Source organism: Sminthopsis crassicaudata, chromosome 3 (assembly GCF_048593235.1).
Source record: "Sminthopsis crassicaudata isolate SCR6 chromosome 3, ASM4859323v1, whole genome shotgun sequence".
NCBI classification, from domain to species: Eukaryota; Metazoa; Chordata; class Mammalia; order Dasyuromorphia; family Dasyuridae; genus Sminthopsis; species Sminthopsis crassicaudata.
Window position 1 is genome coordinate 544,453,358 of NC_133619.1, and position 12,575 is coordinate 544,465,932.

A 12,575-nucleotide genomic window follows, 5' to 3' on the forward strand; every position below is an offset into this window, starting at 1 on the left:
ATGGGACTGAGTGTAGATCACAACATAATATTTTCACTTTTTCATTGTTTGTTTGCATTTTGTTTTCTTTCTCATTCTTTTCCTTTTTGATTTGATTTTTCTTGTGCAGCATGATAATTGTGGAAATATGTATAGAAGAATTGCACATGTTTAACATATATTGGATTACTTGCCATCTAGGGGAGGGGGGAAAGGGAGGGAAAAAATTTGAAACACAAGGTTTTGCAACGGTGAATGTTGAAAATGATCTACATATGTGTTTTGAAAATAAAAAGCTTTAATAAAAGTTTTGTGAGACAGTAAATGCCAAAAAATGAAAAAACAAAACAAAAAAACTAAATATCTCATTTTATTCTTACAACAAATATAGTGTCTAACATAGTACCTGGTATTTAGGAGGTGATAAATTGCTTGATTTGATTTTATCTCTAAAAATTATTAGTTACTCTATTGTACTTTTGTTATATTAAAAATTCTATTAGAATGTTATCAGAAATTCTTTTCTGCATTTTGTTTTTAATAGCTTTTTCATTGATAATTTTTAATTATTTTTTTTTTATTTCCAAATGTGCTAGTCAATTAAATTTCCCTCTCTTCTTTGTGTTTGTTTTCCAGTGCTCACTGGAAAATAAATCACAAAAACAAATCTTGTAGGTATCTACAGTTTGAAGTGTTCAGAAAAGAAAAGATTGATACATTTTCTGGTAGCTAAATTCTGTTGCCTAATATATAAAGGTTCTCTATCTACAATATCAGTTTCTTTTCAAGTAGCCCATGGTCCTAATTCCATAGTATTTAGTTTTGGTTTCAGTTATGTCTGACTCTTTGTGACCTCATGAACTGTAGCATGCCCATCCTTCTATCCTTCTCTCTCTCAAAGTCTGGTCAAGTTCATGTTCATTCTTCCCATGACATTATCCATCTCACCCTTTGCTGCTCCCTTAATTTTGCCTTAAGTCTTTCCCAACATCAAGTTCTTTTCCAATGAGCCCTCTCTTCTCATTATGTGGTCAGAGTATTTAAGCATCAGTATTTGACTTTATAATGAAAACTCTGGATTAGTTTCTTTAAGGATAGACTGATTGATTGCTCCAAAGTCTTCTCTAGCACCACCTTTTGAAAATACCAATTTTATGGTGTGTCACTTTCCTTATATAGTCCAACCTCACAGACATATACTGCTACTGGAAAAAACCATACACTTGAATAAATGGATCTTTGTTGAAAAGGTGATTTCTCTGCTTTTTACCATACTGTGCAGATTTGCCATAGCTTTCCTTCTAGGGAGCAAGTGTCTTTTGATTTCATCACTACAGTCACCATGTGCAAGGATCTTTGAGTGTAAGAGTATAGAATCTGACAAGGCTTCCTTATCTTCTCCCTCTATTTGCCTGGAAGCGTGGGGACTGTTTGCCTTTAATGTTAAGCTTCAAGACAACTTTTATATTCTCTTCTTTCACTCTCATCAAGATGATTCTTAAATTTTCTTCATTTTCTGCCATCAGAGTGGTATCATTTGCATATCTGGGATTGCTGATATTTCTCCTGGCCACCTTAATTATGACTTTGGATGCATTCATCATGCCATTTTGCGTGATATGCTCTGCATATAAATTAAATTTTTTTTAAAAAAGATGACAATAGGACTTCTGGCCAAGATGGCGGCGTGGAGGCAGACAGCTGCTTGAGCTCCGCGTTTTCTCTCAGGACTTACTTCATGACAAGCCTCAGAGTTAATGCTTGACCGGAAAAGAAACCCACAAATAATCACCAACAGACAACATCCTTGAAATTCGTCAGAGAAGGTCTGTGTTTGCTCGGGGGAGGGGACGAACAGACTGGGTGCAGACTGAGGGCAGGCAAGCCAGAGCCAGACAGACAGCTCACACAGCTCAGATCGGAGGGAGGGAGGGGTCCGATCTCTGCCATTTCTGCAAAAAGACTTTTAGCCCAGTGTGGATATTCCGTCTTGGCAGCAAGCCAGGAGCAGCAGAGAGAGTGTAATCACCACTGGAGGTGAAGAATAAAATCCTGGAAACCTAGCATCTCTCAGACTGGCCACTCCCAACCCCAGCCTGGAGTGACTCAGCCCCTTCTCAGAGCGCAGACTCAGCGCAGCCATCGCTGTCCTGTTAGTGGCTCTCTGCTGCCCTACCCCCAGTCTGTAGAGAAAATCCATTAACACCATCCAGCCCCATCCCCCCCAAAACAGACCAATTGTTTCTCTTGTCAATTTGTTTTCTTCAATTCCCCTCTTGACAAAATGAACAAAAAATTCAAAAAGGGCTCTAACCATTGACAGCTTCTATATGGAGAGAGAGCAGACTTCAAACCCTGAGGAGACTAAAAGCAGACTGTCCCCAGAGGAATCCCCTAAGGGGGATATGAGCTGCTCCTCAATACATAAGACTCTCATAGAGGAAATCAAAAAGGCTCTCACAAGAGAGCTAGAAGAGAAATGGGAAAAGGAAAGGGAAGCTTGGAAAGAGAGCCTGGAGAAGTTATACAGAGTGGATAAAGAGATCAAATCATTGAGAAATAAAATTAGTGAATTAGAAAAGGCAAACAACTCCAAGGAAAACAGGATTAGTGAATTGGAAAAGGTAAACAACTCCAAGGAAAACAGGATTAGTGAGCTGGATAAAGAAATCAATTCTCTAAAAAATAAAATTGATAAAATGGAAAAAAATTCCATAGAAGAAAAAAACTCACTTAAAAACACAATTGGACAATTAGAAAAAGATATAAAAAAAGTGAGTGAAGAAAATACATCATTGAAAATTAGACTCGAACAAGTAAAAATGAATGACTCAAGGAGAAACCAAGAGGTAGTAAAGCAAAACCAGAGAAATGAAACAATTGAAAAGAATGTCAAGTACCTTATTAGAAAGAAGTCAAAGAGGTAAATGGAATACTAGAAAAGTTTGATATGATAGATCTTTGGCGAAAGCTAAATGGAGACAGAAAGGAGTATACTTTCTTCTCAACAGTTCATGGAACTTATACAAAAATTGATCATATACTAGGGCGTAAAAACCTCAAAATCAAATGCAGTAAGGCAGAAATAGTAAATGCATCCTTTTCAGACCACAATGCAATCAAAATTACATTTAATAAAAAGCCAGGGGAAAATAGACCAAAAAATAATTGGAAACTAAAGATTCTTATACTAAAGAATGATTGGGTAAAACAGCAACTCATAGACATAATTAATAACTTCACCCAAGAAAATGACAATAATGAGACATTATACCAAAATGTGTGGGATACAGCCAAAGCAGTAATGAGGGGAAGTTTTATATCTCTACAGGCCTACTTGCATAAAATACAGAAAGAGAGGGCCAACGAATTGGGCTTACAACTAAAATTGCTAGAAAAGGAACAAATTAAAAACCCCTAGACAAACACAAAACTTGAAATTCTAAAAACAAAAGGTGAGATTAATAAAATTGAAAGTAAAAAAACTATTGAATTAATTAATAAAACTAAGAGTTTTGGTTCTATGAAAAAACCAACAAAATAGACAGATCTTTAGTAAACCTGATTAAAAAAAGTAAAGAGAAAAAGCAAATTGTTAGTCTTGAAAATGAAAAGGGTGAACTCACCACTAATGAAGAGGAAATTAGAAAAATATTTAGGAGCTACTTTGCTCAACTTTATGCCAACCAATTCGATAACTTAAATGAAATGGAAGAATACCTTCAAAAATATAGCTTGCTCAGATTAACAGAGGAAGAAGTAAGTAGTCTAAATAGTCCCATCTCAGAAAAAGAAATAGAACAAACTATTAACCAACTCCCTAAGACAAAATCCCCAGGACCAGATGGATTTACATGTGAATTCTACCAAACATTTAAAGAACAACTAACTCCAATGCTATATAAACTATTTGAAAAAATAGGGAATGAAGGAGTCCTACCAAACTCCTTTTATGACACAGACATGGTACTGATACCTAAACCAGGTAGATTGAAAACTGAGAAAGAAAACTATAGACCAATTACCTTAATGAATATTGATGCTAAAATCTTAAATAAGATATTAGCAAATAGACTTCAGAAAATCATCCCCAGGATAATACACTATGACCAAGTGGGATTTATACCAGGAATGCAGGACTGGTTCAATATTAGGAAAACTATTAGTATAATTGACCATATTAATAATCAAATTAATAAAAACCATATGATCGTCTCAATAGATGCAGAAAAAGCATTTGATAAAATCCAACATCCATTCCTACTAAAAACGCTTGAGAGTATAGGAATAAATGGACTATTCCTTAAAATAATAACGAGCATATATTTAAAACCTTCAGTAAACATCATATGTAATGGCGATAAACTTGAGCCTTTCCCTGTAAGATCAGGAGTGAAACAAGGTTGCCCACTATCACCATTACTATTCAATATAGTACTAGAAACGCTATCCTCGGCAATAAGAGCCGAGAAAGAGATTCAAGGAATTAGAGTAGGAAATGAGGAAGTCAAATTATCACTCTTTGCAGATGACATGATGGTATACTTAGAGAACCCTAAAGACTCTGCTAAAAAGCTATTAGAAATAATTCAGAATTTTAGCAGAGTTGCAGGATACAAAATAAATCCACATAAATCCTCAGCATTTTTATACATTACCAACACAATCCAACAAAAAGAGATACAAAGAGAAATTCCATTCAAAATAACGGTCGATAGTATAAAATATTTGGGAATATATCTACCAAAGAAAAGTCAGGAATTATATGAGCAAAATTACAAAACACTTGCCACAAAAATAAAGCCAGATTTAAATAATTGGAAAGACATTCAGTGTTCTTGGATAGGCCGAGCGAATATAATTAAGATGACAATACTCCCTAAACTAATCTATTTATTTAGTGCTATACCAATCAGACTCCCAAGAAACTATTTCAATGACCTAGAAAAAATAACAACAGAATTCATATGGAACAACAAAAGGTCGAGAATTTCTTTTTTTTTTTTCTTTTCTTTTTTTTTTTTTCTGTTTTCTTTTTTCTTTTTTTTTTCTTTTTTTATTATTATATATATATATTTTATAATATTATCCCTTGTATTCATTTTTCCAAATTATCCCCCCCTCCCTCTATTCCCTCCCCCCGATGACAGGCAATCCCATACATTTTACATGTGTTACAATATAGTCTAGGTACAATACATGTGTGCAAATATCATTTTCTTGTTGCACAATAAACATTAGAATCCGAAGGTACATGCAACCTGGGCAGACAAATATTAGTGCTAACAATTTACATTCACTTCCCAGTGTTTCTTCTCTGGATGTAGCTACCTCTGTCCATCATTGATCAACTGGAAGTGAGTTGGCTCTTCTTTATGTTGAAGATTTCCACTTCCATCAGAATACATCCTCATACAGTATTGTTGTTGAAGTGTACAGTGATCTTCTGGTTCTGCTCATTTCACTCAGCATCAGTTGGTTTAAGTCTCTCCAGGCCTCTCTGTATTCCTCCTGCTGGTCATTTCTTACAGAGCAATAATATTCTATAACCTTCATATACCACAATTTACCCAACCATTCTCCAACTGATGGACATCCATTCATCTTCCAGTTTCTAGCTACAACAAAAAGAGCTGCCACAAACATTTTGGCACATATATGTCTCTTTCCGCTCTTTAGTATTTCTTTGGGATATAATCCCAGTAGTAGCGCTGCTGGGTCAAAGGGTATGCACAGTTTGATAACTTTTTGGGCATAGTTCCAAATTGCTCTCCAGAATGGCTGGATTCTTTCACAACTCCACCAGCAATGTATTAGTGTCCCAGTTTCCCCACATCCCCTCCAACATTCATCATTATTTGTTCCTGTCATCTTAGCCAATCTGACAGGTGTGTAGTGGTATCTCAGAGTGGTCTTAATTTGCATTTCTCTGATCAGTAGTGATTTGGAACACTCTTTCATGTGAGTGGATATAGTTTCAATTTCTTCCTCTGAGAATTGTCTGTTCATATCCTTTGACCATTTATCAATTGGAGAATGGTTCGGTTTCTTATAAATTAGGGTCAGTTCTCTATATATTTTGGAAATGAGACCTTTGTCAGAACCTTTGTTTTTAAAAATATTTTCCCAATTTGTTACTTCCCTTCTAATCTTGTTTGCATTAGTATTATTTGTACAGAAACTTTTTAGTTTGATGTAATCAAAATCTTCTATTTTGTGATCAATAATGATCTCTAGTTCTCCTCTGGTCAAAAATTCCTTCCTCCTCCACAAGTCTGAGAGGTAGATTATCCTCTGTTCCTCTAATCTATTTATTATCTCCCTCTTTATGCCTAAATCATGGACCCATTTTGATCTTATCTTGGTATATGGTGTTAAGTGTGGATCCATATCTAATTTCTGCCATACTAATTTCCAGTTTTCCCAACAGTTTTTTCCGAATAATGAATTTTTATCCCTAATGTTGGTATCTTTGGGTTTGTCAAAGATTAGGTTGCTATATATGTATCCTTTTTTGTCCTTTGTATCTAATCTGTTCCACTGATCTACCGGTCTATTTCTTAGCCAATACCAAATGGTTTTGGTGACTGCTGCTATATAATATAGCTTTAGATCAGGTACACTTAGACCACCTTCCTCTGAGTTTTTTTTCATTAGTTGCCTTGCAATTCTCGAAAAGGTCGAGAATTTCAAGGGAAGTAATGAAAAAAAAATTAAATGAAGGTGGCCTAGCTGTACCTGATCTAGAACTATATTATAAAGCAACAGTCACCAAAACCATTTGGTATTGGCTAAGAAATAGACTAGTTGATCAGTGGCATAGGTTAGGTTCACAGGGCAAGATAGTGAATACAAATAGCAATCTAATCTTTGACAAACCCAAAGATCCCAACTTTTGGGATAAGAATTCATGATTTGACAAAAACTGCTGGGAAAACTGGAAATTAGTATGGCAGAAACTAGGCATGGACCCACATTTAACACCACATACTAAGATAAGATCAAAATGGGTCCAAGATTTAGGCATAAAGAACGAAATCATAAATAAATTGGAGGAACATGGGATGGTTTACCTCTCGGACTTGTGGAGGAGGAAGGAGTTTGTGTCCAAGGGAGAACTAGAGACCATTATTGATCACAAAATAGAACATTTTGATTACACCAAATTAAAAAGTTTCTGCACAAACAAAACTAGTGCAAACAAGATTAGAAGGGAAGTAACAAATTGGGAAAACATTTTTACAGTTAAAGGCTCTGATAAAGATCTCATCTCCAAAATATACAGAGAATTGACTCTAATTTATAAGAAATCAAGCCATTCTCCAATTGATAAATGGTCAAAGGATATGAACAGACAATTTTCAGATGATGAAATTAAAACTATTTCACTCATATGAAAGAGTGTTTCAAATCACTATTGATCAGAGAAATGCAAATTAAGACAACTCTGAGATACCAGTACACACCTGTCAGATTGGCTAAAATGACAAGAACAAATAATGATGAATGTTGGAGGGGCTGTGGGTAAACTGGGACACTGATGCATTGTTGGTGGAGTTGTGAAAGAATCCAGCCATTCTGGAGAGCAATCTGGAATTATGCCCAAAAAGTTATCAAAATGTGCATACCCTTTGACCCAGCAGTGCTACTACTGGGCTTATATCCCAAGGAAATACTAAAGAAGGGAAAGGGACCTTTATGTGCCAAAATGTTTGTGGCAGCCCTTTTCATAGTGGCTAGAAACTGGAAAATGAATGGATGTCCATCAATTGGAGAATGGTTGGGTAAATTATGGTATATAAATGTTATGGAATATTACTGTTCTATAAGAAATGACCAACAGGAGGAATACAGAGAGGCTTGGAGAGACTTACATCAACTGATGCTGAGTGAAACGAGCAGAACTAGGGGATCATTATACACTTCAACAGTGATACTGTATGAGGATGTATTCTGATGGAAGTAGATATCTTCAACATAGAGAAGAGCTAATGCAATTCCAATTGATCAATGATGGACAGAATCAGCTACATCCAGAAAAGGAACACTGGAAAATGAGTGTAAACTCTGAGCATTGGTTTTTTGTTTTGTTTTGTTTTTGTTCCCAGATTATTTTTATCTTGCGAATACAATCCTTCCTTTGCAACAACAACAAAAAAATTCGGTTCTGCACATATATATTGTACCTAGGATGTACTATAAGATATTTAATTTAATATGTATGGGAATGCCTGCCATCTAGGGGAGGGGGTGGAGGGAAGGAAGGGAAAAACTCGGAACAGAAGGGAGTACAAGGGATAATGTTGTAAAAAAAAAAATTACCTATGCATATGTACTGTCAAAGAAAATGTTAGAATTATAAAAATTAATAAAAAATAAAAAATTAAAAAAAAATAAATAATTATTTGAATTTTAAAAAATAAAATAAAAATAAAAAAAGATGACAATATATAGCCTTGTTCTGCTCCCTTTCCAATTTAAATTCCCTCTTTGGTTCTGTTTCTTCTTGGCCCACATACAGGTTCTTCAGGAGACAAATGAAATGATCTTATACTTCCTTATCTTTGAGGACTTGCCACATTTTATTGTGATCCACTGAGATAATGGCTTTAGTATATCAATAAAGCAGAAGTAGATGTTCTTCTATTCCTTTGCTTTCTCCATAATACAGTGAAGATTGGCAGTTTAGTCACTAGGTTCTCTGCTCGTTGAAAACAAGCCTGCTTTTCTGATACTTCTTGGTACACATATTGCTGAATCCTAGCTTGCAGATTCTTAAGCATAACTTCCCTGGCATGTGAAATGAGTGCAGCTGTACTTCAGGATTGGGATGCAAATTGACCTTTTCTAATTCAGTGGCCAGTGCTGTTTTCCAAATTTGCTGGCATATTGAGTACAGTACTTGTAACTTCTTTATCTTTTAGGCTTTTAAATAGTTCAGCTGGAATTCCTTCACCTTTTTTTAACTTTATTAGCAGTATTTTCTAAGGCTTACTTGATTGTGTTCTGCTGGCTATAACCAGATTAGTAATCACATCATTGTGATTATAAATGATATAGGATCTTTCTTGAATAGTACTTCTGTGTGTTCCTCATCTCTTCTGCTAAGTCCCTATCATTTTTGTCTTTTATCATGCTATTTTTGCATGAAATATTCTCGTTATCTGTAATTTTCTTGCAGAGATCTCTTTTCTTTACTATTCTGTAGTTTTCTTCTATTTCTTTGCATTGCTCATATTTTTTACATCATGGCTTTCAGGAAGCCCAGTAATCCTTAGATTGTGTCTCCTACATCTATTTTCCAGATCAGTTGTTTTTCTTAGGATATATTTCATATTTTCTTCTATTTTTTTTCATGTTTTTGATTCTGTTTGACTGATTCTTGAAGTCTTATTGAGTCATTCACTTCCATTTGTTCAATTCTAATTTTTAGTGTATTGTTACCTTTCTGAGCTCCTTTTGCAATTGGCCAAATAAATTTTTTTGTTCATTGCATTCTTTTTCCATTTTTTCCATTCCTTCTTGCCATGATCTCATTTCATTTCCCCATTTTTCTTCTCACTCTTTTAAGATCCTTTATACAATCTTCAAAGAAAGCCTTGTGAAATGGGGACCCACTCATGTCTTTGTCTTTGGGGCTTCTTCTAGAGTTACTTTGCCTTTAGGAACTTCAGGATTTGAGTTCTGTTCTTTTTTCCATAAAAGCTGTCTATGGTGAGAGTTATTTTTGTTTTTTTACTCATTTTTTTTAAGGCTTAAGGTCTGTTCAGTGCAAAGGAGCAACAGCTGCTTTAATTTGTCCTGAGGCAGTTCTGCTTATTGATTTCCAGTACTGGGTAATGGCGCCTAGGACCTGCAGTTCTTCTGGGGCTCAGTGGTTTACAATTTGTCTTTTACAAAAGGCAAATCTGCCAAACCACCTGCTTGCAACAAGGACAGAGTGGCCTAAGTAGCTCATAGAAAATCCCCAGGTGTGTGGAAGCTTCATTGCTCTGACTCTGCCCCGGCTCCTTGACCCAGTCTCCCTGTGCTGCAGTCTAGGGTCCTCCGACTGTCCCCTTGCTCCTTTGAAACAGAGTTGATCTGATGTTCTTCCAAGGTATCTTCTTCTGGAAATGTGTTGTACTCCAGATATGTGTGGATTCTGTGCCTCCAAAACTAGTTTAGAGGCTTAATCTGCTGTTGGGTTGAGAGAAGGTCAGAGGAGGTCACAGAAAGGCAGGTCTGCTCCCCTACATCTTGGCACTACCCCCATGCATTGCTCATTTAAGAAAACTTTATCTCCTCTTGTTATTCTCTGAAATTCTTTTCAGAAATCTTTCCCTTACTCATTTCCCTTAACTATTTGTAAAGCCTTATCAGACAGCCATTTTGCTTTTTTCTTTTTGTTACCTCCTATACAATATCGTGTACCTCTATTGATAGATTTTTAGGCACTCTACAGATCTAAGCTCTTAAATCTATTCATTACCTCCGCTTTGTATTCATAAAGGATATTATTTAGTTCCTTTCTATATGGTCTAATGCAGGGGTTCTCAAACTACGGCCTCTGGGCCAGATGCAGCCGCTGAGGACGTTTATTAGGCCTGCTGGGTTATGGCAAATGGGCTGAGGGGTGGAGACAGAGTGTGAACTTTTATTTTTACTATAGTCCGGCCCTCCAACAGTCTAAGGGACAGTGAACTGGCCCCCTATTTAAAAAGTTTGAGGACCACTGGTCTAATGGTTTGCCCTACTTTTCTCAATTTGCCTCTGAATTTGCAATAAGAAACTCATGATCTGAGCCACAGTCAGCTCCAGGTCTTGTTTTAACTGACTATATATAGACCTTTGACTGCAAAGTATATAATCTGTTTAATTTCTGTATTGACCATCTGGTGATTCCCATTAGTAGAGTTGCCTTTTGGTTGTTGAAATAGTTTTTTGATTATGACTAGCAATTTTTTTTTTTTTATTAAAGCTTTTTATTTTCAAAATATGGGCATGGATTTTTTTCAACATTAACCCTTGCAAAACCTTGTGTTCCAATTTTTCACTTCTTTCCCCCTCCCCTCTCTCCTAGATGGCAAGTAATCCAATATGTATTATTATGGTAAAAATATATGTTAAATCCAATATATTGCATACATATTTATATAATTACCTTAGCAAATTATTTTGACAAAAGTCTCTGCCATGGTTCTTTTGTATTCCAAGGCCAAATTTGCTTCTTATTCTAGTTATATTTTGATTTCTAATTTAACATTCCAATGTCCTATGGTCAGTGTGACATCTTTTGTATGTAGCTTCATAGATAGAGCTAACTGACTTTGACCTTGGCAATGGTGATTGTATTGTATTACTATAAAATTGAAAGTGTGACAACTTTGATTTGAATAGATATCATTCAGTCATTTTTGAGATTGCATCCTGTTCTGCTTTTCTCATCCTTTAATTAACTATAAGGGTTACTTCATTTCTTCTAAGGTTCTCTCCCACAAATCCCCTGAATTAAATTCATCCATTCCAGTCCATTTAAATTCATTGACATTCAATATATCTCTGTTTAATCTTTCTATCTCTTATTTGACCATATCCAACTTATTTTAGTTCATAGATCTAATATTCCTGGTTTCTGTGGAGTATTGTTCTTTGCAGCATTGAACTTAACTTTTATCACCAGATGTATTTGCAGCAGAGCTTTCTTTCAGCTTTGGCCCAGCCATTTCATTATTATTGGAACTACTTGTCTTTGTCCTCTGCTCTTATCCAGCAGCATATTGGATACCTTCTGACCTGAGGGGCTCATCTTCTGATGTCATCTTTTTTTAAAAAATCATTTTAGTATAAAATGATGCAGTGATGAGAGATGTGGGAATTGAGGTGGGGAATCCCCTGTGGTCAGCGTAGGTCCAATGCGAAAGAATTTGCAAACCAGAAGAGTCTGAGTGGCAGAAAAGAGATTTATTGTTCACTAAGAAGGAGGCTTTCTTAGTAGGCAAATTCCTAATTAGGAATTTGGTAAAAGCATTTAACAGACCCCTCCCTGGTCATATGGGCATTGTTGGCCAGGGCTGGGAGCTGTGTGGGCTAATCAATAAAGGACTATCAGAAGGAGATCTCCAATTAAATAAAATCACTTAATTGAAGAGTTTAGAAGACTTTTCCCAGACAGAGTCTACGGAACCCCCGAAGGCGATCTGGGTTACCCCCAAAAGATCTCAGTTTCAATGGAGGATGATTTGATCAAGATCTCCAATTCATTGAAGCCTCTTAACGTGGGTCTGGGAAAGTATGCTTTTCCCAGGGTTTGGGAGTATGGGGTGGGGGTGGGGGGCAGAGATTACATCATTTTTCTCAAAAAGATCTCAGTTTACAACATTATCCATGGGGTTTTCTTGATCGAGATACTTGAATGATCTGCCATTTCCTTTTCTAGTATATCTCCTTTTGTCAGAACTCTTCAGTATGACCTGTCTTGGGTAACCTTATGTGGCATAACTCATAGTTTCATTGAGCTACAGAAGCCCCTATGCCATGACAAAGCAGTGATCCAGGGGAGAATTCAGTAATGCAGAATTCAAAGACTTCTTTATTTTGATTCCAAAATAGAAATA

At 35.9% G+C, this 12,575-nt stretch overlaps 1 protein-coding gene across 5 annotated transcripts in view; it reads left to right on the forward strand.

Moving 5' to 3' along the window:
• Positions 1–12,575, forward strand: part of MTMR2 (myotubularin related protein 2) — a 120,553-nt gene that overhangs the window by 13,378 nt on the left and 94,600 nt on the right. The gene's annotated exons all lie outside the window — the stretch shown is intronic.